This window comes from Heterodontus francisci, unplaced genomic scaffold (assembly GCF_036365525.1).
Source record: "Heterodontus francisci isolate sHetFra1 unplaced genomic scaffold, sHetFra1.hap1 HAP1_SCAFFOLD_96_2, whole genome shotgun sequence".
Taxonomy (NCBI): domain Eukaryota; kingdom Metazoa; phylum Chordata; class Chondrichthyes; order Heterodontiformes; family Heterodontidae; genus Heterodontus; species Heterodontus francisci.
This window is the reverse complement of record NW_027141332.1, coordinates 4,146,839-4,171,942: the sequence shown is the minus strand read 5'-3', so window position 1 is coordinate 4,171,942 and position 25,104 is coordinate 4,146,839.

Sequence of the window (25,104 nt, the reverse complement as noted above, 5' to 3'; positions counted from 1 at the left end):
CTGACACTCTCAGAAACTCTCTGACACTCTCTGACACTCTCTGAAACTCTCAGACACTCTCTGACATTCTCTGACACTCTCTGAAACTCTCTGACACTCTCTGAAACTCTCTGATACTCTCTGACAATCTCTGACACGCTCTGAAACTCGCCGACACTCTCTGACAATTTCTGAATCTCTCTGAATCTCTCTGACACTATCTGACACTTTCTGAAACGTTCTGACACTCTCTGACACTCTCTGGCTCCCTCTGATACTCTCTGACACTCTCGGACACTCTCTGACACTCTCTGAAGCTCTCTGACACTCTCTGGCATTCTCAGATACTGTCTGACACTCGCTGAAACTCTCTGACACTCTCTGAAACTCTCTGACACTCTCTGACTCTCCCTGACACTCTCTGAATCTCTCTGAAAATTTCTGACACTCTCGGACAATCTCTGAAAATCTCTGAAACTCTCTGAAAATCTCCGACATTCTCAGAAACTTTCAGAAACTCTCTGAAACTCTCTGACACTCTCTGACACTCTGTGACACTCTCTGAAATTCTCTGACAATCTCTGACACACTCTTACAAACTCAGAAACTCTCAGAAACTCTCTGACACTCTCCGAAACTCTCAGACACTCTCTGAAACTCTCTGACACTATCTGAAATTCTCTGACACTCTCGGACACTCTCTGACAAACTCAGAAACTCTCTGACACTCTCTGAAACTCTCTGACACTCTCTGTCTCTCTCTGAAACTCTCTGACACTGTGACACTCTCTGAAATTCTCTGACAATCTCTGACACACTCTTACAAATTCAGAAACTCTCAGAAACTCTCTGAAACTCTCTGACACTCTCTGAAAATCTCAGAAACTCTCAGAAGGTCTCTGACACTCTCTGACACTCTGTGAAACTCTCTGAAAATCTCTGACACTCTCGGACACTCTCTGACAAACTCAGAAACTCTCTGACACTCTCTGAATCTCTCTGAAACTCTCTGACACACTCTGACATTCTCTGAAACTCTCTGAAACCATCTGACAATCTCTGACGCGCTCTGAAACTCTCTGACACTCTCTGACACTCTGTGACACTCTCTGAAACTCTATGACACTCTCCGACACACTCAGAATCTGTCAGAAACTCTCAGGCACTCTCTGACACTCTCAGAAAGTCTCTGAAACTCTCTGTAACTCTCTGACACTCTCTGAAACCCTTTGACACTCTTTGACTCTCTCAGACACTGTCTGAATCTCTCTGAAACTCTCTACTCTGTCTGACACACTCTGACACTCTCTGAAGCTCTCTGATACTCTCTGACACTCTGTGACACTCTCTGAAACTCTCTGAAAGGCTCTGACACTCTCTGGCACTCCGAAACTTTCCGACACTCTCTGAAACACACTGAAACTCTCTGAAACTCTCTGACACTCTCAGAAACTCTCAGAAACTCTCTGACACTCTCTGACACTCTCTGACACTCTCTGACACTCACGGACACTCTGTGACACTCTCTGAAACTCTCTGGCAGTCTCTGACACTCTCTGAAACTCTCTAACACTCTCTGACACTATCTGACACTCTCTGAAACTCTCGGACACTCTCTGACACTCTGTGACACACTGAGTATCTCTCTGAAACTCTCTGACACTCTCTGACACTGAAACTCTGTGAAACTCTCTGATAGTCTCTGACACGCTCTGAAACTCTCTGACACTCTCTGACACACTCTGAAAATCTCTGAGCCCTCTGAAAGTCTCTGACACTATCTGACAAGCTCTGACAAACTCAGAAACTCTCTGACAAACTCACAAACACTCAGAAGCTCTCTGACTCTTTCTGACACTCTCTGAAACACTTTGACACTCTTTGACACTCTCAGACAGTGTCTGACTGTCTCTGAAACTCTTTGACACTCTCTGAAACTGACTGAAACTCTCTGACACTCTCTGACACTCTCTGACACTCTCTGAAGCTCTCTGAAACTCTCTGACACTCCGTGACATTCTCTGAAACTCTCTGACAGGCTCTGACACGCTCTGAAACTCTCTGAAACTCTCAGAAACACTCAGAAACTCTCTGAAAGTCTCTGACACTCTCTGACACTCTGTGACACTCTCTGAAAATCTCAGACACTCTCTGACACTCTCTGACAAACTCAGAAACTCTCAGAAACTCTCTGACACTCTCTGAAACTCTCTGACATTCTCTGAAACTCTGTGACACTCTCTGAAAATCTCTGAAGATCTTCGAAACTCTCTGACTCTCTGTGACACACTCTGACACTCTCTGACACTCTCCGACACACTCAGAAACTCTCAGAAACTCTCCAGCACTCTATTACACTCTCAGAAAGTCTTTAAGACTCTCTGACATTCTCTGAAACTCTCTGAAACTCTCTGACACTCTCTGACACTCTCTGAAACACTTTGACACTCTTTGACACTCGCAGACACTGTCTGACTCTCTCTGAAACTCTCTGACACTCTCTGAAACTGACTGAAACTGTCTGACTCTCTCTGACACTCTCTGAAGCTCTCTGAAACTCTCTGACGCCCTGTGACACTCTCTGAAACTCTATGACACTCTCCGACACACTCAGAATCTGTCAGAAACTCTCAGGCACTCTCTGACACTCTCAGAAAGTCTCTGAAACTCTCTGTAACTCTCTGACACTCTCTGAAACCCTTTGACACTCTTTGACTCTCTCAGACACTGTCTGAATCTCTCTGAAACTCTCTACTCTGTCTGACACACTCTGACACTCTCTGAAGCTCTCTGATACTCTCTGACACTCTGTGACACTCTCTGAAACTCTCTGAAAGGCTCTGACACTCTCTGGCACTCCGAAACTTTCCGACACTCTCTGAAAAACACTGAAACTCTCTGAAACTCTCTGACACTCTCAGAAACTCTCAGAAACTCTCTGACACTCTCTGACACTCTCTGACACTCTCTGACACTCACTGACACTCTGTGACACTCTCTGAAACTCTCTGGCAGTCTCTGACACTCTCTGAAACTCTCTAACACTCTCTGACACTATCTGACACTCTCTGAAACTCTCGGACACTCTCTGACACTCTGTGACACACTGAGTATCTCTCTGAAACTCTCTGACACTCTCTGACACTGACACTCTGTGAAACTCTCTGATAGTCTCTGACACGCTCTGAAACTCTCTGACACTCTCTGACACACTCTGAAAATCTCTGAGCCCTCTGAAAGTCTCTGACACTATCTGACAAGCTCTGACAAACTCAGAAACTCTCTGACAAACTCACAAACACTCAGAAGCTCTCTGACTCTTTCTGACACTCTCTGAAACACTTTGACACTCTTTGACACTCTCAGACAGTGTCTGACTGTCTCTGAAACTCTTTGACACTCTCTGAAACTGACTGAAACTCTCTGACACTCTCTGACACTCTCTGACACTCTCTGAAGCTCTCTGAAACTCTCTGACACTCCGCGACATTCTCTGAAACTCTCTGACAGGCTCTGACACTCTCTGAAACTCTCTGAAGCTCTCTGAAACTCTCTGAAACTCTCAGAAACACTCAGAAACTCTCTGAAAGTCTCTGACACTCTCTGACCCTCTGTGACACTCTCTGAAAATCTCAGACACTCTCTGACACTCTCTGACAAACTCAGAAACTCTCAGAAACTCTCTGACACTCTCTGAAACTCTCTGACATTCTCTGAAACTCTGTGACACTCTCTGAAAATCTCTGAAGATCTCCGAAACTCTCTGACTCTCTGTGACACACTCTGACACTCTCTGACACTCTCCGACACACTCAGAAACTCTCAGAAACTCTCCAGCACTCTATTACACTCTCAGAAAGTCTTTAAGACTCTCTGACATTCTCTGAAACTCTCTGAAACTCTCTGACACTCTCTGACACTCTCTGAAACACTTTGACACTCTTTGACACTCTCAGACACTGTCTGACTCTCTCTGAAACTCTCTGACACTCTCTGAAACTGACTGAAACTGTCTGACACTCTCTGACACTCTCTGAAGCTCTCTGAAACTCTCTGACGCCCTGTGACACTCTCTGAAACTCTCTGACAGGCTCTGACAATCTCTGAAACTGTCTGAAGCTCTCTGAATGTCTCTGAAACTCTCTGAAACTCTCAGAAACTCTCTGAAAGTCTCTCACACTCTGTGACACTCTGTGACACTCTCTGAAAATCTCTGACACTCTCTGACCAGCTGAGAAACTCTCAGAAACTCTCTGACACTCTCTGAAACTCTCTGACACTCTCGGACACTCTCTGAAACTCTCAGACACTCTCTGACATTCTCTGACACTCTCTGAAACTCTCTGACACTCTCTGAAACTCTCTGATACTCTCTGACAATCTCTGACACTCTCTGAAACTCGCTGACACTCTCTGACACTCTCTGAAACTCTTTGACACTCTTTGACAATCTCAGACACTGTCTGACTCTTTCTGAAACTCTCTGACACTCTCTGACACTCCCTGACACTGTCTGAAGCTCTATGACACTCTCTGACACTATCTGACACTTTCTGAAACGTTCTGACAGTCTCTGACACTCTCTGGCTCTCTCTGATACTCTCTGACACTCTCGGACACTCTCTGACACTCTCTGACACTCTCTGACTCTCCCTGACACTCTCTGAATCTCTCTGAAACTTTCTGACACTCTCGGACAATCCCTGAAAATCTGTGAAACTCTCTGAAAATCTCCGACACTCTCAGAAACTTTCAGAAACTCTCTGAAACTCTCTGACACTCTCTGACACTCTGTGACACTCTCTGAAATTCTCTGACAATCTCTGACACACTCTGACAAACTCAGAAACTCTCAGAAACTCTCTGACACTCTCTGACACTCTCTTACACTCTCAGACACTCTCTACAACTCTCCGACACTCTCTGAAAATCTCAGAAACTCTCAGAAGGTCTCTGACACTCTCTGACACTCTGTGACACTCTCTGAAATCTCTGACACTCTCGGACACTCTCTGACAAACTCAGAAACTCTCAGAAACTCTCTGACACTCTCTGAAACTCTCTGACACTCTCTGACTCTCTCTGAAACTCTCTGACACTGTGACACTCTCTGAAACTCTCTGGCAGTCTCTGACACTCTCTGAAACTCTCTAACACTCTCTGACACTATCTGACACTCTCTGAAACTCTCGGACACTCTCTGACACTCTGTGACACACTGAGTATCTCTCTGAAACTCTCTGACACTCTCTGACACTGACACTCTGTGAAACTCTCTGATAGTCTCTGACACGCTCTGAAACTCTCTGACACTCTCTGACAAGCTCTGACAAACTCAGAAACTCTCTGACAAACTCACAAACACTCAGAAGCTCTCTGACTCTTTCTGACACTCTCTGAAACACTTTGACACTCTTTGACACTCTCAGACAGTGTCTGACTGTCTCTGAAACTCTTTGACACTCTCTGAAACTGACTGAAACTCTCTGACACTCTCTGACACTCTCTGACACTCTCTGAAGCTCTCTGAAACTCTCTGACACTCCGTGACATTCTCTGAAACTCTCTGACAGGCTCTGACACTCTCTGAAACTCTCTGAAGCTCTCTCAAACTCTCTGAAACTCTCAGAAACACTCAGAAACTCTCTGAAAGTCTCTGACACTCTCTGACACTCTCTGACAAACTCAGAAACTCTCAGAACCTCTCTGACACTCTCTGAAACTCTCTGACATTCTCTGAAACTCTGTGACACTCTCTGAAAATCTCTGAAGATCTCCGAAACTCTCTGACTCTCTGTGACACACTCTGACACTCTCTGACACTCTCCGACACACTCAGAAACTCTCAGAAACTCTCCAGCACTCTATTACACTCTCAGAAAGTCTTTGAGACTCTCTGACATTCTCTGAAACTCTCTGAAACTCTCTGACACTCTCTGACACTCTCTGAAACACTTTGACACTCTTTGACACTCTCAGACACTGTCTGACTCTCTCTGAAACTCTCTGACACTCTCTGAAACTGACTGAAACTGTCTGACACTCTCTGACACTCTCTGAAGCTCTCTGAAACTCTCTGACGCCCTGTGACACTCTCTGAAACTCTCTGACAGGCTCTGACAATCTCTGAAACTGTCTGAAGCTCTCTGAATGTCTCTGAAACTCTCTGAAACTCTCAGAAACTCTCAGAAACTCTCTGAAAGTCTCTCACACTCTCTGACACTCTGTGACACTCTCTGAAAATCTCTGACACTCTCTGACCAGCTGAGAAACTCTCAGAAACTCTCTGACACTCTCTGAAACTCTCTGACACTCTCGTACACTCTCTGAAACTCTCAGACACTCTCTGACATTCTCTGACACTCTCTGAAACTCTCTGACACTCTCTGAAACTCTCTGATACTCTCTGACAATCTCTGACACTCTCTGAAACTCGCTGACACTCTCTGACACTCTCTGAAACTCTTTGACACTCTTTGACAATCTCAGATACTGTCTGACTCTTTCTGAAACTCTCTGACACTCTCTGACACTCCCTGACACTGTCTGAAGCTCTATGACACTCTCTGACACTATCTGATACTTTCTGAATCGTTCTGACACTCTCTGACACTCTCTGGCTCTCTCTGACACTCTCTGACACTCTCGGACACTCTCTGACACTCTCTGACACTCTCTGACTCTCCCTGACACTCTCTGAATCTCTCTGAAACTTTCTGACACTCTCGGACAAGCCCTGAAAATCTGTGAAACTCTCTGAAAATCTCCGACACTCTCAGAAACTTTCAGAAACTCTCTGAAGCTCTCTGACACTCTCTGACACTCTGTGACACTCTCTGAAATTCTCTGACAATCTCTGACACACTCTTACAAACTCAGAAACTCTCAGAAACTCTCTGACACTCTCTGACACTCTCTGACACTCTCAGACACTCTCTACAACTCTCCGACCCTCTCTGAAAATCTCAGAAACTCTCAGAAGGTCTCTGACACTCTCTGACACTCTGTGACACTCTCTGAAATCTCTGACACTCTCGGACACTCTCTGACAAACTCAGAAACTCTCAGAAACTCTCTGACACTCTCTGAAACTCTCTGACACTCTCTGACTCTCTCTGAAACTCTCTGACACTGTGACACTCTCTGAAACTCTCTGACATTCTCTGACACTCTCTGACACTCCCTGACACTCTCTGAATCTCTCTGAAACGCTCTGACACACTCTGACATTCTCTGAAACTCTCTGAAACCATCTGACAATCTCTGACGCGCTCTCAAACTCTCTGACACTCTCTGACACTCTGTGACACTCTCTGAAACTCTATGACACTCTCCGACACACTCAGAATCTGTCAGAAACTCTCAGGCACTCTCTGACACTCTCAGAAAGTCTCTGAAACTCTCTGTAACTCTCTGACACTCTCTGAAACCCTTTGACACTCTTTGACTCTCTCAGACACTGTGTGACTCTCTCTGAAACTCTCTACTCTCTCTGACACTCTCTGACACTCTCTGAAGCTCTCTGATACTCTCTGACACTCTGTGACATTCTCTGAAACTCTCTGAAAGGCTCTGACACTCTCTGGCACTCCGAAACTTTCCGACACTCTCTGAAACATACTGAAGCTCTCTGAAACTCTCTGAAACTCTCAGACACTCTCAGAAACTCTCAGAAACTCTCTGACACTCTCTGACACTCACTGACACTCTGTGACACTCTCTGAAACTCGCTGACAGTCTCTGACACTCTCTGAAACTCTTTAACACTCTCTGACACTCTGTGACACACTGTGTATCTCTCTGACACTCTCTGACACTGACACTCTGTGAAACTCTCTGACACTCTCTGACACACTCTGACAAACTCAGACACTCTCAGAAACTCTCTGACACTCTCTGAAACTCTGACACTCTCTGACTCTCGCTGACACTCTCTGATACTCTCTGACACTCGCTGATACTCTCCAACTCGAGCTGACACTCTCTGATACTCTCTGACACTCACTGACACTATCTGACACTCTCTGAAACTCTCTGACACTCACTGACACTCTGTGACAATCTCTGAAACTCTCTGACACTCTCTGGCACTCTCTGAATTCTCTCTGACAGTCTCTGAAACGCTCTGACACACTCTGACACTCACAGATAATTTCTGAAACTCTCTGACACTATCTGACACTTTCTGAAACTCTATGACACTCTCCGACACACTCAGAATCTGTCAGAAACTCTCAGGCACTCTCTGACACTCTCAGAAAGTCTCTGAAACTCTCTGGAACTCTCTGACACTCTCTGAAACCCTTTGACACTCTCAGACACTGTGTGACTCTCTCTGAAACTCTCTACTCTCTCTGACACTCTCTGACACTCTCTGAAGCTCTCTGATACTCTCTGACACTCTGTGACACTCTCTGAAACTCTCTGAAAGGCTCTGACACTCTCTGGCACTCCGAAACTTTCCGACACTCTCTGAAACATACTGAAGCTCTCTGAAACTCTCTGAAACTCTCAGACACTCTCAGAAACTCTCAGAAACTCTCAGAAACTCTCTGAAACTCTCTGACACTCTCTGACACTCTCTGACACTCACTGACACTCTGTGACACTCTCTGAAACTCTCTGACAGTCTCTGACACTCTCTGAAACTCTCTAACACTCTCTGACACTATCTGACACTCTGAAACTCTCGGACACTCTCTGACACTCTGTGACACACTGTGTATCTCTCTGACACTCTCTGACACTCTCTGACACTGACACTCTGTGAAACTCTCTGACAGTCTCTGAAACTCTCTGACACTCTCTGACACACTCTGACAAACTCAGAAACTCTCAGAAACTCTCTGACACTCTCTGACACTCTCTGACACTCTGTGACACTCTCTGAAATTCTCTGACAATCTCTGACACACTCTTACAAACTCAGAAACTCTCAGAAACTCTCTGACACTCTCCGAAACTCTCAGACACTCTCTGAAACTCTCTGACACTCTCTGAAAATCTCAGAAACTCTCTGAAATTCTCTGACACTCTCGGACACTCTCTGACAAACTCAGAAACTCTCTGACACTCTCTGAAACTGTCTGACACTCTCTGACTCTCTCTGAAACTCTCTGACACTGTGACACTCTCTGAAATTCTCTGACAATCTCTGACACACTCTTACAAACTCAGAAACTCTCAGAAACTCTCAGAAACTCTCTGACACTCTCTGACACTCTCAGACACTCTCTGAAACTCTCTGACACTCTCTGAAAATCTCAGAAACTCTCAGAAGGTCTCTGACACTCTCTGACACTCTGTGAAACTCTCTGAAAATCTCTGACACTCTCGGACACTCTCTGACAAACTCAGAAACTCTCTGACACTCTCTGAATCTCTCTGAAACTCTCTGACACACTCTGACATTCTCTGAAACTCTCTGAAACCATCTGACAATCTCTGACGCGCTCTGAAACTCTCTGACACTCTCTGACACTCTGTGACACTCTCTGAAACTCTATGACCCTCTCCAACACACTCAGAATCTGTCAGAAACTCTCAGGCACTCTCTGACACTCTCAGAAAGTCTCTGAAACTCTCTGTAACTCTCTGACACTCTCTGAAACCCTTTGACACTCTTTGACTCTCTCAGACACTGTCTGAATCTCTCTGAAACTCTCTACTCTGTCTGACACACTCTGACACTCTCTGAAGCTCTCTGATACTCTCTGACACTCTGTGACACTCTCTGAAACTCTCCGACACACTCAGTAAATCTCAGAAAATTCTCTGGCACTCTCTGACACTCTTAGAAAGTCTCTGAGACTCTCTGACACTCTCTGAAACTCTCTGAAACTCTCTGACACTCTCTGACACTCTCTGAAACACTTTGACACTCTTTGACACTCTCAGACACTGTCTGAAACTCTCTGAAACTGTCTGATTCTCTCTGACACTCTCCGAAGCTCTCTGAAACTCTCTGACACACTGTGACACTCTCTGAAACTCTCTGACAGGCTCTGACACTCTCTGAAACTCTCTGAAGCTCTCTGAAACTCTCTGAAACTCTCAGAAACTCTCTGAAACTCTCTGAAAGTCTCTGACACTCTCTGACACTCTCTGACACTCTGTGACTCTCGCTGACGCTCTCTGATACTCTCTGACATTCACTGACACTATCTGACTCTCGCTGACACTCTCTGATACTCTCTGACACTCACTTACAATATCTGACACTCTCTGAAAATCTCTGACATTCTCTGACAGTCTCTGACACTCTCTGACACTCTGAGACACTCTCTGAAACTCTCTGACATTCTCTGACAGTCTCTGACACTCTCTGACACTCTGTGACACTCTCTGATATTCTCTGACACTCTCTGAAACTCTCTGACACTCTCCGACACACTCAGAAAATCTCAGTGCCCTCTGAATGTCTCTGACACTCTCTGACAAACGCAGAAACTCTCAGAAACTCTCTGAAACTCTCTGAAACTCTCCGACACTCTCCGACTCTCGCTGACACACCCTGATACTCTCTGACACTCACTGACACTATCTGAAACTCTCTGCAACTCTCTGACACTCACTGACACTCTGTGACACTCGCTGAAACTCTCTGACACTCTCTGACTCTCTCTGAAACTCTCTGACACTCTCTGACACACTCAGAAAATCTCAGAGCCCTCTGACAGTCTCTGAAACTCTCTGACACACTCTGACACTCACAGATAATTTCTGAAACTCTCTGACACTATCTGACACTTTCTGAAACTCTCTGACACTCTCTGACATTCTCTGACGCTCTGTGAATATCTCTGAAACTCTCCTAAACTCTGTGACACTCTCTGAAACTCTCTGAAACTCCCTGACACTCTCTGACACTCTCTGAAACTCTGTGACACTCTCTGAAAATCTCTGAAGATCTCCGAAACTCTCTGACTCTCTGTGACACTCTCTGACACTCTCTGAAACACTTTGACACTCTTTGACACTCTCAGACACTGACTGAATCTCTCTGAAACTCTCTGACACTCTCTGAAACGGGCTGAAACTCTCTGACACTCTCTGACACCCTCTGACACTCTCTGAAGCACTCTGAAACTATCTGGCACACTATGACATTCTCTGAAACACTCTGACAGGCTCTGACACTCTCTGAAACTCTCTGAAGCTCTCTGAAAGTCTCTGAAACTCTCTGAAACTCTCAGAAACTGTCAGACACTCTCTGAAAGTCTCTGACACTCTCTGACACTCTCTGACAAACTCAGAAACTCTCAGAAACTCTCTGACACTCTCTGAAAATATCTGACACTCTCTGAAACTCTCAGACACTCTCTGACATTCTCTGACACTCTCTGAAACTCTCTGACACTCTCTGGAACTCTCTGATACTCTCTGACAATCTGTGACACGCTCTGAAACTCTCTGACACTCTCTGACACTCCCAGCCACTCTCTGACACTCTCTGACACTTTCTGAATCTCTCTGACACTATCTGACACTTTCTGAAACTTTCTGACACTCTCTGACACTCTCTGACACTCTCGGACAATCTCTGACACTCTCTGACAAACTCACAAACTCTCAGAAACTCTCTGACTCTTTCTGACACTCTCTGAAACACTTTGACACTCTTTGACACTCTCAGACAGTGTCTGACTCTCTCTGAAACTCTCTGACACTCTCTGAAACTGACTGAAACTCTCTGACACTCTCTCACACTCTCTGACACTCTCTGAAGCTCTCTGAAACTCTATGACACCCCGTGACATTCTCTGAAACTCTCTGACAGGCTCTGACACTCTCTGAAACTCTCTGAAGCTCTCTGAAACTCTCTGACAGGCTCTGACACTCTCTGAAACTCTCTGAAACTCTCTGAAACTCTCAGAAACACTCAGAAACTCTCTGAAAGACTCTGACACGCTCTGACGAACTCAGAAACTCTCAGAAACTCTCTGACACTCTCTGAGCTCTCTGACACTCTCTGAAACTCTCAGACACTCTCTGACATTCTCTGACACTCTCTGAAACTCTCTGAAACTCTCTGATACTCTCTGACAATCTCTGACATGCTCTGAAACTCTCTGACACTCTCTGAAACTCTCAGACACTCTCTGAAAATCTCTGACACTCACTGACACTCTGAGACAGTCTCTGAAACTCTCTGACATTCTCTGACACCCTCTGACACTCTCTGAAGCACTCTGAAACTATCTGGCACACTATGACATTCTCTGAAACACTCTGACAGGCTCTGACACTCTCTGAAACTCTCTGAAGCTCTCTGAAAGTCTCTGAAACTCTCTGAAACTCTCAGAAACTGTCAGACACTCTCTGAAAGTCTCTGACACTCTCTGACACTCTCTGACAAACTCAGAAACTCTCAGAAACTCTCTGACACTCTCTGAAAATATCTGACACTCTCTGAAACTCTCAGACACTCTCTGACATTCTCTGACACTCTCTGAAACTCTCTGACACTCTCTGGAACTCTCTGATACTCTCTGACAATCTCTGACACGCTCTGAAACTCTCTGACACTCTCTGACACTCCCAGCCACTTTCTGACACTCTCTGACACTTACTGAATCTCTCTGACACTATCTGACACTTTCTGAAACTTTCTGACACTCTCTGACACTCTCTGACACTCTCGGACAATCTCTGACACTCTCTGACAAACTCACAAACTCTCAGAAACTCTCTGACTCTTTCTGACACTCTCTGAAACACTTTGACACTCTTTGACACTCTCAGACAGTGTCTGACTCTCTCTGAAACTCTCTGACACTCTCTGAAACTGACTGAAACTCTCTGACACTCTCTCACACTCTCTGACACTCTCTGAAGCTCTCTGAAACTCTATGACACCCCGTGACATTCTCTGAAACTCTCTGACAGGCTCTGACACTCTCTGAAACTCTCTGAAGCTCTCTGAAACTCTCTGACAGGCTCTGACACTCTCTGAAACTCTCTGAAACTCTCTGAAACTCTCAGAAACACTCAGAAACTCTCTGAAAGACTCTGACACTCTCTGAGCTCTCTGACACTCTCTGAAACTCTCAGACACTCTCTGACATTATCTGACACTCTCTGAAACTCTCTGAAACTCTCTGATACTCTCTGACAATCTCTGACATGCTCTGAAACTCTCTGACACTCTCTGAAACTCTCAGACACTCTCTGAAAATCTCTGACACTCACTGACACTCTGAGACAGTCTCTGAAACTCTCTGACATTCTCTGACACCCTCTGACACTCTCTGAAGCACTCTGAAACTATCTGGCACACTATGACATTCTCTGAAACACTCTGACAGGCTCTGACACTCTCTGAAACTCTCTGAAGCTCTCTGAAAGTCTCTGAAACTCTCTGAAACTCTCAGAAACTGTCAGACACTCTCTGAAAGTCTCTGACACTCTCTGACACTCTCTGACAAACTCAGAAACTCTCAGAAACTCTCTGACACTCTCTGAAAATATCTGACACTCTCTGAAACTCTCAGACACTCTCTGACATTCTCTGACACTCTCTGAAACTCTCTGACACTCTCTGGAACTCTCTGATACTCTCTGACAATCTCTGACACGCTCTGAAACTCTCTGACACTCTCTGACACTCCCAGCCACTTTCTGACACTCTCTGACACTTACTGAATCTCTCTGACACTATCTGACACTTTCTGAAACTTTCTGACACTCTCTGACACTCTCTGACACTCTCGGACAATCTCTGACACTCTCTGACAAACTCACAAACTCTCAGAAACTCTCTGACTCTTTCTGACACTCTCTGAAACACTTTGACACTCTTTGACACTCTCAGACAGTGTCTGACTCTCTCTGAAACTCTCTGACACTCTCTGAAACTGACTGAAACTCTCTGACACTCTCTCACACTCTCTGACACTCTCTGAAGCTCTCTGAAACTCTATGACACCCCGTGACATTCTCTGAAACTCTCTGACAGGCTCTGACACTCTCTGAAACTCTCTGAAGCTCTCTGAAACTCTCTGACAGGCTCTGACACTCTCTGAAACTCTCTGAAAGGCTCTGACACTCTCTGGCACTCCGAAACTTTCCGACACTCTCTGAAACATACTGAAGCTCTCTGAAACTCTCTGAAACTCTCAGACACTCTCAGAAACTCTCAGAAACTCTCAGAAACTCTCTGAAACTCTCTGACACTCTCTGACACTCTCTGACACTCACTGACACTCTGTGACACTCTCTGAAACTCTCTGACAGTCTCTGACACTCTCTGAAACTCTCTAACACTCTCTGACACTATCTGACACTCTGAAACTCTCGGACACTCTCTGACACTCTGTGACACACTGTGTATCTCTCTGACACTCTCTGACACTCTCTGACACTGACACTCTGTGAAACTCTCTGACAGTCTCTGAAACTCTCTGACACTCTCTGACACACTCTGACAAACTCAGAAACTCTCAGAAACTCTCTGACACTCTCTGACACTCTCTGACACTCTGTGACACTCTCTGAAATTCTCTGACAATCTCTGACACACTCTTACAAACTCAGAAACTCTCAGAAACTCTCTGACACTCTCCGAAACTCTCAGACACTCTCTGAAACTCTCTGACACTCTCTGAAAATCTCAGAAACTCTCTGAAATTCTCTGACACTCTCGGACACTCTCTGACAAACTCAGAAACTCTCTGACACTCTCTGAAACTGTCTGACACTCTCTGACTCTCTCTGAAACTCTCTGACACTGTGACACTCTCTGAAATTCTCTGACAATCTCTGACACACTCTTACAAACTCAGAAACTCTCAGAAACTCTCAGAAACTCTCTGACACTCTCTGACACTCTCAGACACTCTCTGAAACTCTCTGACACTCTCTGAAAATCTCAGAAACTCTCAGAAGGTCTCTGACACTCTCTGACACTCTGTGAAACTCTCTGAAAATCTCTGACACTCTCGGACACTCTCTGACAAACTCAGAAACTCTCTGACACTCTCTGAATCTCTCTGAAACTCTCTGACACACTCTGACATTCTCTGAAACTCTCTGAAACCATCTGACAATCTCTGACGCGCTCTGAAACTCTCTGACACTCTCTGACACTCTGTGACACTCTCTGAAACTCTATGACCCTCTCCAACACACTCAGAATCTGTCAGAAACTCTCAGGCACTCTCTGACACTCTCAGAAAGTCTCTGAAACTCTCTGTAACTCTCTGACACTCTCTGAAACCCTTTGACACTCTTTGACTCTCTCAGACACTGTCTGAATCTCTCTGAAACTCTCTACTCTGTCTGACACACTCTGACACTCTCTGAAGCTCTCTGATACTCTCTGACACTCTGTGACACTCTCTGAAACTCTCCGACACACTCAGTAAATCTCAGAAAATTCTCTGGCACTCTCTGACACTCTTAGAAAGTCTCTGAGACTCTCTGACACTCTCTGAAACTCTCTGAAACTCTCTGACACTCTCTGACACTCTCTGAAACACTTTGACACTCTTTGACACTCTCAGACACTGTCTGAAACTCTCTGAAACTGTCTGATTCTCTCTGACACTCTCCGAAGCTCTCTGAAACTCTCTGACACACTGTGACACTCTCTGAAACTCTCTGACAGGCTCTGACACTCTCTGAAACTCTCTGAAGCTCTCTGAAACTCTCTGAAACTCTCAGAAACTCTCTGAAACTCTCTGAAAGTCTCTGACACTCTCTGACACTCTCTGACACTCTGTGACTCTCGCTGACGCTCTCTGATACTCTCTGACATTCACTGACACTATCTGACTCTCGCTGACACTCTCTGATACTCTCTGACACTCACTTACAATATCTGACACTCTCTGAAAATCTCTGACATTCTCTGACAGTCTCTGACACTCTCTGACACTCTGAGACACTCTCTGAAACTCTCTGACATTCTCTGACAGTCTCTGACACTCTCTGACACTCTGTGACACTCTCTGATATTCTCTGACACTCTCTGAAACTCTCTGACACTCTCCGACACACTCAGAAAATCTCAGTGCCCTCTGAATGTCTCTGACACTCTCTGACAAACGCAGAAACTCTCAGAAACTCTCTGAAACTCTCTGAAACTCTCCGACACTCTCCGACTCTCGCTGACACACCCTGATACTCTCTGACACTCACTGACACTATCTGAAACTCTCTGCAACTCTCTGACACTCACTGACACTCTGTGACACTCGCTGAAACTCTCTGACACTCTCTGACTCTCTCTGAAACTCTCTGACACTCTCTGACACACTCAGAAAATCTCAGAGCCCTCTGACAGTCTCTGAAACTCTCTGACACACTCTGACACTCACAGATAATTTCTGAAACTCTCTGACACTATCTGACACTTTCTGAAACTCTCTGACACTCTCTGACATTCTCTGACGCTCTGTGAATATCTCTGAAACTCTCCTAAACTCTGTGACACTCTCTGAAACTCTCTGAAACTCCCTGACACTCTCTGACACTCTCTGAAACTCTGTGACACTCTCTGAAAATCTCTGAAGATCTCCGAAACTCTCTGACTCTCTGTGACACTCTCTGACACTCTCTGAAACACTTTGACACTCTTTGACACTCTCAGACACTGACTGAATCTCTCTGAAACTCTCTGACACTCTCTGAAACGGGCTGAAACTCTCTGACACTCTCTGACACCCTCTGACACTCTCTGAAGCACTCTGAAACTATCTGGCACACTATGACATTCTCTGAAACACTCTGACAGGCTCTGACACTCTCTGAAACTCTCTGAAGCTCTCTGAAAGTCTCTGAAACTCTCTGAAACTCTCAGAAACTGTCAGACACTCTCTGAAAGTCTCTGACACTCTCTGACACTCTCTGACAAACTCAGAAACTCTCAGAAACTCTCTGACACTCTCTGAAAATATCTGACACTCTCTGAAACTCTCAGACACTCTCTGACATTCTCTGACACTCTCTGAAACTCTCTGACACTCTCTGGAACTCTCTGATACTCTCTGACAATCTGTGACACGCTCTGAAACTCTCTGACACTCTCTGACACTCCCAGCCACTCTCTGACACTCTCTGACACTTTCTGAATCTCTCTGACACTATCTGACACTTTCTGAAACTTTCTGACACTCTCTGACACTCTCTGACACTCTCGGACAATCTCTGACACTCTCTGACAAACTCACAAACTCTCAGAAACTCTCTGACTCTTTCTGACACTCTCTGAAACACTTTGACACTCTTTGACACTCTCAGACAGTGTCTGACTCTCTCTGAAACTCTCTGACACTCTCTGAAACTGACTGAAACTCTCTGACACTCTCTCACACTCTCTGACACTCTCTGAAGCTCTCTGAAACTCTATGACACCCCGTGACATTCTCTGAAACTCTCTGACAGGCTCTGACACTCTCTGAAACTCTCTGAAGCTCTCTGAAACTCTCTGACAGGCTCTGACACTCTCTGAAACTCTCTGAAACTCTCTGAAACTCTCAGAAACACTCAGAAACTCTCTGAAAGACTCTGACACGCTCTGACGAACTCAGAAACTCTCAGAAACTCTCTGACACTCTCTGAGCTCTCTGACACTCTCTGAAACTCTCAGACACTCTCTGACATTCTCTGACACTCTCTGAAACTCTCTGAAACTCTCTGATACTCTCTGACAATCTCTGACATGCTCTGAAACTCTCTGACACTCTCTGAAACTCTCAGACACTCTCTGAAAATCTCTGACACTCACTGACACTCTGAGACAGTCTCTGAAACTCTCTGACATTCTCTGACACCCTCTGACACTCTCTGAAGCACTCTGAAACTATCTGGCACACTATGACATTCTCTGAAACACTCTGACAGGCTCTGACACTCTCTGAAACTCTCTGAAGCTCTCTGAAAGTCTCTGAAACTCTCTGAAACTCTCAGAAACTGTCAGACACTCTCTGAAAGTCTCTGACACTCTCTGACACTCTCTGACAAACTCAGAAACTCTCAGAAACTCTCTGACACTCTCTGAAAATATCTGACACTCTCTGAAACTCTCAGACACTCTCTGACATTCTCTGACACTCTCTGAAACTCTCTGACACTCTCTGGAACTCTCTGATACTCTCTGACAATCTCTGACACGCTCTGAAACTCTCTGACACTCTCTGACACTCCCAGCCACTTTCTGACACTCTCTGACACTTACTGAATCTCTCTGACACTATCTGACACTTTCTGAAACTTTCTGACACTCTCTGACACTCTCTGACACTCTCGGACAATCTCTGACACTCTCTGACAAACTCACAAACTCTCAGAAACTCTCTGACTCTTTCTGACACTCTCTGAAACACTTTGACACTCTTTGACACTCTCAGACAGTGTCTGACTCTCTCTGAAACTCTCTGACACTCTCTGAAACTGACTGAAACTCTCTGACACTCTCTCACACTCTCTGACACTCTCTGAAGCTCTCTGAAACTCTATGACACCCCGTGACATTCTCTGAAACTCTCTGACAGGCTCTGACACTCTCTGAAACTCTCTGAAGCTCTCTGAAACTCTCTGACAGGCTCTGACACTCTCTGAAACTCTCTGAAACTCTCTGAAACTCTCAGAAACACTCAGAAACTCTCTGAAAGACTCTGACACTCTCTGAGCTCTCTGACACTCTCTGAAACTCTCAGACACTCTCTGACATTATCTGACACTCTCTGAAACTCTCTGAAACTCTCTGATACTCTCTGACAATCTCTGACATGCTCTGAAACTCTCTGACACTCTCTGAAACTCTCAGACACTCTCTGAAAATCTCTGACACTCACTGACACTCTGAGACAGTCTCTGAAACTCTCTGACATTCTCTGACACTCTCGGACACTCTCTGACTCTCTGTGACACTCTCTGAAAATCTCTGACACTCTCTGAAACTCTCTGACACTCTCTGAAACACTCAGAAAATCTCAGTGCCCTCTGAATGTCTCTGATACTCTCTGACAAACGCAGAAACTCTCAGAAACTCTCTGACACTCTCTGAAACTCTCCGACACTCTCTGACTCTCGCTGACACTCTCTGATACTCTCTGAAACTCTCTGAAACTCTCAGAAACACTCAGAAACTCTCTGAAACTCTCTGACACTCTCCGGCACTCTCTGAATTCTCTCTGACAGTCTCTGAAACGCTCTGACACACTCTGACACTCACAGATAATTTCTGAAACTCTCTGACACTATCTGACACTTTCTGAAACTCTATGACACTCTCCGACACACTTAGAATCTGTCAGAAACTCTCTGTAACTCTCTGACACTCTCTGAAACCCTTTGACACTCTTTGACTCTCTCAGACACTGTGTGACTCTCTCTGAAACTCTCTACTCTCTCTGACACTCTCTGACACTCTCTGAAGCTCTCTGATACTCTCTGACACTCTGTGACACTCTCTGAAACTCTCTGAAAGGCTCTGACACTCTCTGGCACTCCGAAACTTTCCGACACTCTCTGAAACATACTGAAGCTCTCTGAAACTCTCTGAAACTCTCAGACACTCTCAGAAACTCTCAGAAACTCTCAGAAACTCTCTGAAACTCTCTGACACTCTCTGACACTCTCTGACACTCACTGACACTCTGTGACACTCTCTGAAACTCTCTGACAGTCTCTGACACTCTCTGAAACTCTCTAACACACTCTGACACTATCTGACACTCTGAAACTCTCGGACACTCTCTGACACTCTGTGACACACTGTGTATCTCTCTGACACTCTCTGACACTCTCTGACACTGACACTCTGTGAAACTCTCTGTCAGTCTCTGACAGTCTCTGAAACTCTCTGACACTCTCTGACACACTCTGACAAACTCAGAAACTCTCAGAAACTCTCTGACACTCTCTGAAACTCTGACACTCTCTGACTCTCGCTGACACTCTCTGATACTCTCTGACACTCGCTGATACTCTCCGACTCGAGCTGACACTCTCTGATACTCTCTGACACTCACTGACACTATCTGACACTCTCTGAAACTCTCTGACACTCACTGACACTCTGTGACAATCTCTGAAACTCTCTGACACTCTCTGGCACTCTCTGAATTCTCTCTGACAGTCTCTGAAACGCTCTGACACACTCTGACACTCACAGATAATTTCTGAAACTCTCTGACACTATCTGACACTTTCTGAAACTCTCTGACACTCTCTGACATACTCTGACACTCTGTGAATATCTCTGAAACTCTCCGAAACTCTGTGACACTCTCTGAAACTCTCTGAAACACCCTGACACTCTCTGACACTCTCTGAAACTCTGTGACACTCTCTGAAAATCTCTGAAGATCTCCGAAACTCTCTGAATCTCTGTGACACTCTCTGAAACACTTTGACACTCTTTGACACTCTCTGACACTGCCTGAATCTCTCTGAAACTCTCGGACACTCTCTGAAACTGACTGAAACTCTCTGACACTCTCTGACACCCTCTGACACTCTCTGAAGCTCTCTGAAACTATCTGACACTCTCTGACATTCTCTGAAACTCTCTGAAGCTCTCTGAAAGTCTCTGAAACTCTCTGAAACTCTCAGAAACTCTCAGAAACTCCCTGAAAGTCTCTGACACTCTCTGACACTCTGTGACACTCTCTGAAAATCTCTGACCCTTTCTGTCAAACTCTGAAACTCTCAGAAACTCTCTGACACTCTCTGAAACTCTCTGACACTCTCTGAAACTCTCAGACACTCTCTGACATTCTCTGACAATCTCTGAAACTCTCTGACACTCTCTGAAACTCTCTGATACTCTCTGACAATCTCTGACACGCTCTGAAACGCTCTGACACTCTCTGACACTCTCAGCCACTCTCTAACACTCTCTGACACTTTCTGAATCTCTCTGACACTATCTGACACTTTCTGAAACTTTCTGACACTCTCTGACACTCTTTGATACTCTCTGACACTCTCGGACAATCTCTGACACTCTCTGACAAACTCACAAACACTCAGAAACTCTCGGACTCTTTCTGACACTCTCTGAAACACTTTGACACTCTCTGAAACTCTCTGATACTCTCTGAAACTGACTGAAACTCTCTGACACTCTCTGACACTCTATGATACTCTCTGAAAGTCTCTGACACTCTCTGACACTCTCTGACACTCTGTGACACTCTCTGAAAATCTCTGACACTCTCTTACACTCTCTGACACTCTCTGACTCCGCTGAAACTCTCTGATACTCTCTGACACTCACTGACACTATCTGAAACTCTCTGAAACTCTCTGACACTCACTGACACTCTGTGACTCTCTCTGAAACTCTCTACTCTCTCTGACACTCTCTGACACTCTCTGAAGCTCTCTGATACTCTCTGACACTCTGTGACACTCTCTGAAACTCTCTGAAAGGCTCTGACACTCTCTGGCACTCCGAAACTTTCCGACACTCTCTGAAACATACTGAAGCTCTCTGAAACTCTCTGAAACTCTCAGACACTCTCAGAAACTCTCAGAAACTCTCAGAAACTCTCTGAAACTCTCTGACACTCTCTGACACTCTCTGACACTCACTGACACTCTGTGACACTCTCTGAAACTCTCTGACAGTCTCTGACACTCTCTGAAACTCTCTAACACACTCTGACACTATCTGACACTCTGAAACTCTCGGACACTCTCTGACACTCTGTGACACACTGTGTATCTCTCTGACACTCTCTGACACTGACACTCTGTGAAACTCTCTGACAGTCTCTGACAGTCTCTGAAACTCTCTGACACTCTCTGACACACTCTGACAAACTCAGAAACTCTCAGAAACTCTCTGACACTCTCTGAAACTCTGACACTCTCTGACTCTCGCTGACACTCTCTGATACTCTCTGACACTCGCTGATACTCTCCGACTCGAGCTGACACTCTCTGATACTCTCTGACACTCACTGACACTATCTGACACTCTCTGAAACTCTCTGACACTCACTGACACTCTGTGACAATCTCTGAAACTCTCTGACACTCTCTGGCACTCTCTGAATTCTCTCTGACAGTCTCTGAAACGCTCTGACACACTCTGACACTCACAGATAATTTCTGAAACTCTCTGACACTATCTGACACTTTCTGAAACTCTCTGACACTCTCTGACATACTCTGACACTCTGTGAATATCTCTGAAACTCTCCGAAACTCTGTGACACTCTCTGAAACTCTCTGAAACACCCTGACACTCTCTGACACTCTCTGAAACTCTGTGACACTCTCTGAAAATCTCTGAAGATCTCCGAAACACTCTGAATCTCTGTGACACTCTCTGAAACACTTTGACACTCTTTGACACTCTCTGACACTGCCTGAATCTCTCTGAAACTCTCGGACACTCTCTGAAACTGACTGAAACTCTCTGACACTCTCTGACACCCTCTGACACTCTCTGAAGCTCTCTGAAACTATCTGACACTCTCTGACATTCTCTGAAACTCTCTGAAGCTCTCTGAAAGTCTCTGAAACTCTCTGAAACTCTCAGAAACTCTCAGAAACTCCCTGAAAGTCTCTGACACTCTCTGACACTCTGTGACACTCTCTGAAAATCTCTGACCCTTTCTGTCAAACTCTGAAACTCTCAGAAACTCTCTGACACTCTCTGAAACTCTCTGACACTCTCTGAAACTCTCAGACACTCTCTGACATTCTCTGACAATCTCTGAAACTCTCTGACACTCTCTGAAACTCTCTGATACTCTCTGACAATCTCTGACACGCTCTGAAACTCTCTGACACTCTCTGACACTCTCAGCCACTCTCTGACACTCTCTGACACTTTCTGAATCTCTCTGACACTATCTGACACTTTCTGAAACTTTCTGACACTCTCTGACACTCTTTGATACTCTCTGACACTCTCGGACAATCTCTGACACTCTCTGACAAACTCACAAACACTCAGAAACTCTCGGACTCTTTCTGACACTCTCTGAAACACTTTGACACTCTCTGAAACTCTCTGATACTCTCTGAAACTGACTGAAACTCGCTGACACTCTCTGACACTCTATGATACTCTCTGAAAGTCTCTGACACTCTCTGACACTCTCTGACACTCTGTGACACTCTCTGAAAATCTCTGACACTCTCTTACACTCTCTGACACTCTCTGACTCCGCTGAAACTCTCTGATACTCTCTGACACTCACTGACACTATCTGAAACTCTCTGAAACTCTCTGACACTCACTGACACTCTGTGATACTCTCTGAAACTCTCTAACACTCTCTGAGACTCTCTGAAAATCTCTGACCCTCTCTGACACACTCAAAAAATCTCAGAGCCCTCTGACAGTCTCTGAAACTCTCTGACATTCTCTGACAATCTGTGAATATCTCTGAAACTCTCCGAAACTCTGTGACACTCTTTGAAACTCTCTGAAGCTCCCTGACACTCTCTCAAACTCTGTGACACTCTCTGAAAATCTCTGAATATCTCTGAAACTCTCTGACACTCTGTGACACTCTCTGACACTCTCTGACACTCTCCGACACACTCAGTAACTCTCAGAAAATTCTCTGGCACTCTCTGACACTCTCAGAAAGTCTCTGAGACTCTCTGACACTCTCTGAAACTCTCTGAAACTCTCTGACACTCTCTGACACTCTCTGAAACACTTTGACACTCTTTGACACTCTCAGACACTGTCTGAAACTCTCTGAAACTGTCTGACACTCTCTGACACTCTCCGAAGCTCTCTGGAACTCTCTGACACCCTGTGACACTCTCTGAAACTCTCTGACAGGCTCTGACACTCTCTCAAACTCTCTGAAGCTCTCTGAAACTCTCTGAAACTCTCAGAAACTCTCTGAAACTCTCTGAAAGTCTCTGACACTCTCTGACACTCTCTGACAGTCTGTGACTCTCGCTGACACTCTCTGATACTCTCTGACATTCACTGACACTATCTGACTCTCGCTGACACTCTCTGATACTCTCTGACACTCACTGACAATATCTGACACTCTCTGAAAATCTCTGACAGTCTCTGACACTCTCTGACACTCTGAGACACTCTCTGAAACTCTCTGACATTCTCTGACAGTCTCTGACACTCTGTGACACTCTGTGACACTCTGTGATAATCTCTGACACTCTCTGAAACTCTCTGACACTCTCCGACACACTCAGAAAATCTCAGTGCCCTCTGAATGTCTCTGACACTCTCTGACAAACGCAGAAACTCTCAGAAACTCTCTGACACTCTCTGAAACTCTCCGACAATCTCCGACTCTCGCTGACACACCCTGATACTCTCTGACACACACTGACACTATCTGAAACTCTCTGCAACTCTCTGACACTCACTGACACTCTGTGACACTCGCTGAAACTCTCTGACACTCTCTGACTCTCTCTGAAACTCTCTGACACTCTCTGACACACTCAGAAAATCTCAGAGCCCTCTGACAGTCTCTGAAACTCTCTGACACACTCTGACACTCACAGATAATTTCTGAAACTCTCTGACACTATCTGACACTTTCTGAAACTCTCTGACACTCTCTGACATTCTCTGACGCTCTGTGAATATCTCTGAAACTCTCCTAAACTCTGTGACACTCTCTGAAACTCTCTGAAACTCCCTGACACTCTCTGACACTCTCTGAAACTCTGTGACACTCTCTGAAAATCTCTGAAGATCTCCGAAACTCTCTGACTCTCTGTGACACTCTCTGACACTCTCTGAAACACTTTGACACTCTTTGACACTCTCAGACACTGACTGAATCTCTCTGAAACTCTCTGACACTCTCTGAAACGGGCTGAAACTCTCTGACACTCTCTGACACCCTCTGACACTCTCTGAAGCACTCTGAAACTATCTGGCACACTATGACATTCTCTGAAACACTCTGACAGGCTCTGACACTCTCTGAAACTCTCTGAAGCTCTCTGAAAGTCTCTGAAACTCTCTGAAACTCTCAGAAACTGTCAGACACTCTCTGAAAGTCTCTGACACTCTCTGACACTCTCTGACAAACTCAGAAACTCTCAGAAACTCTCTGACACTCTCTGAAAATATCTGACACTCTCTGAAACTCTCAGACACTCTCTGACATTCTGTGACACTCTCTGAAACTCTCTGACACTCTCTGGAACTCTCTG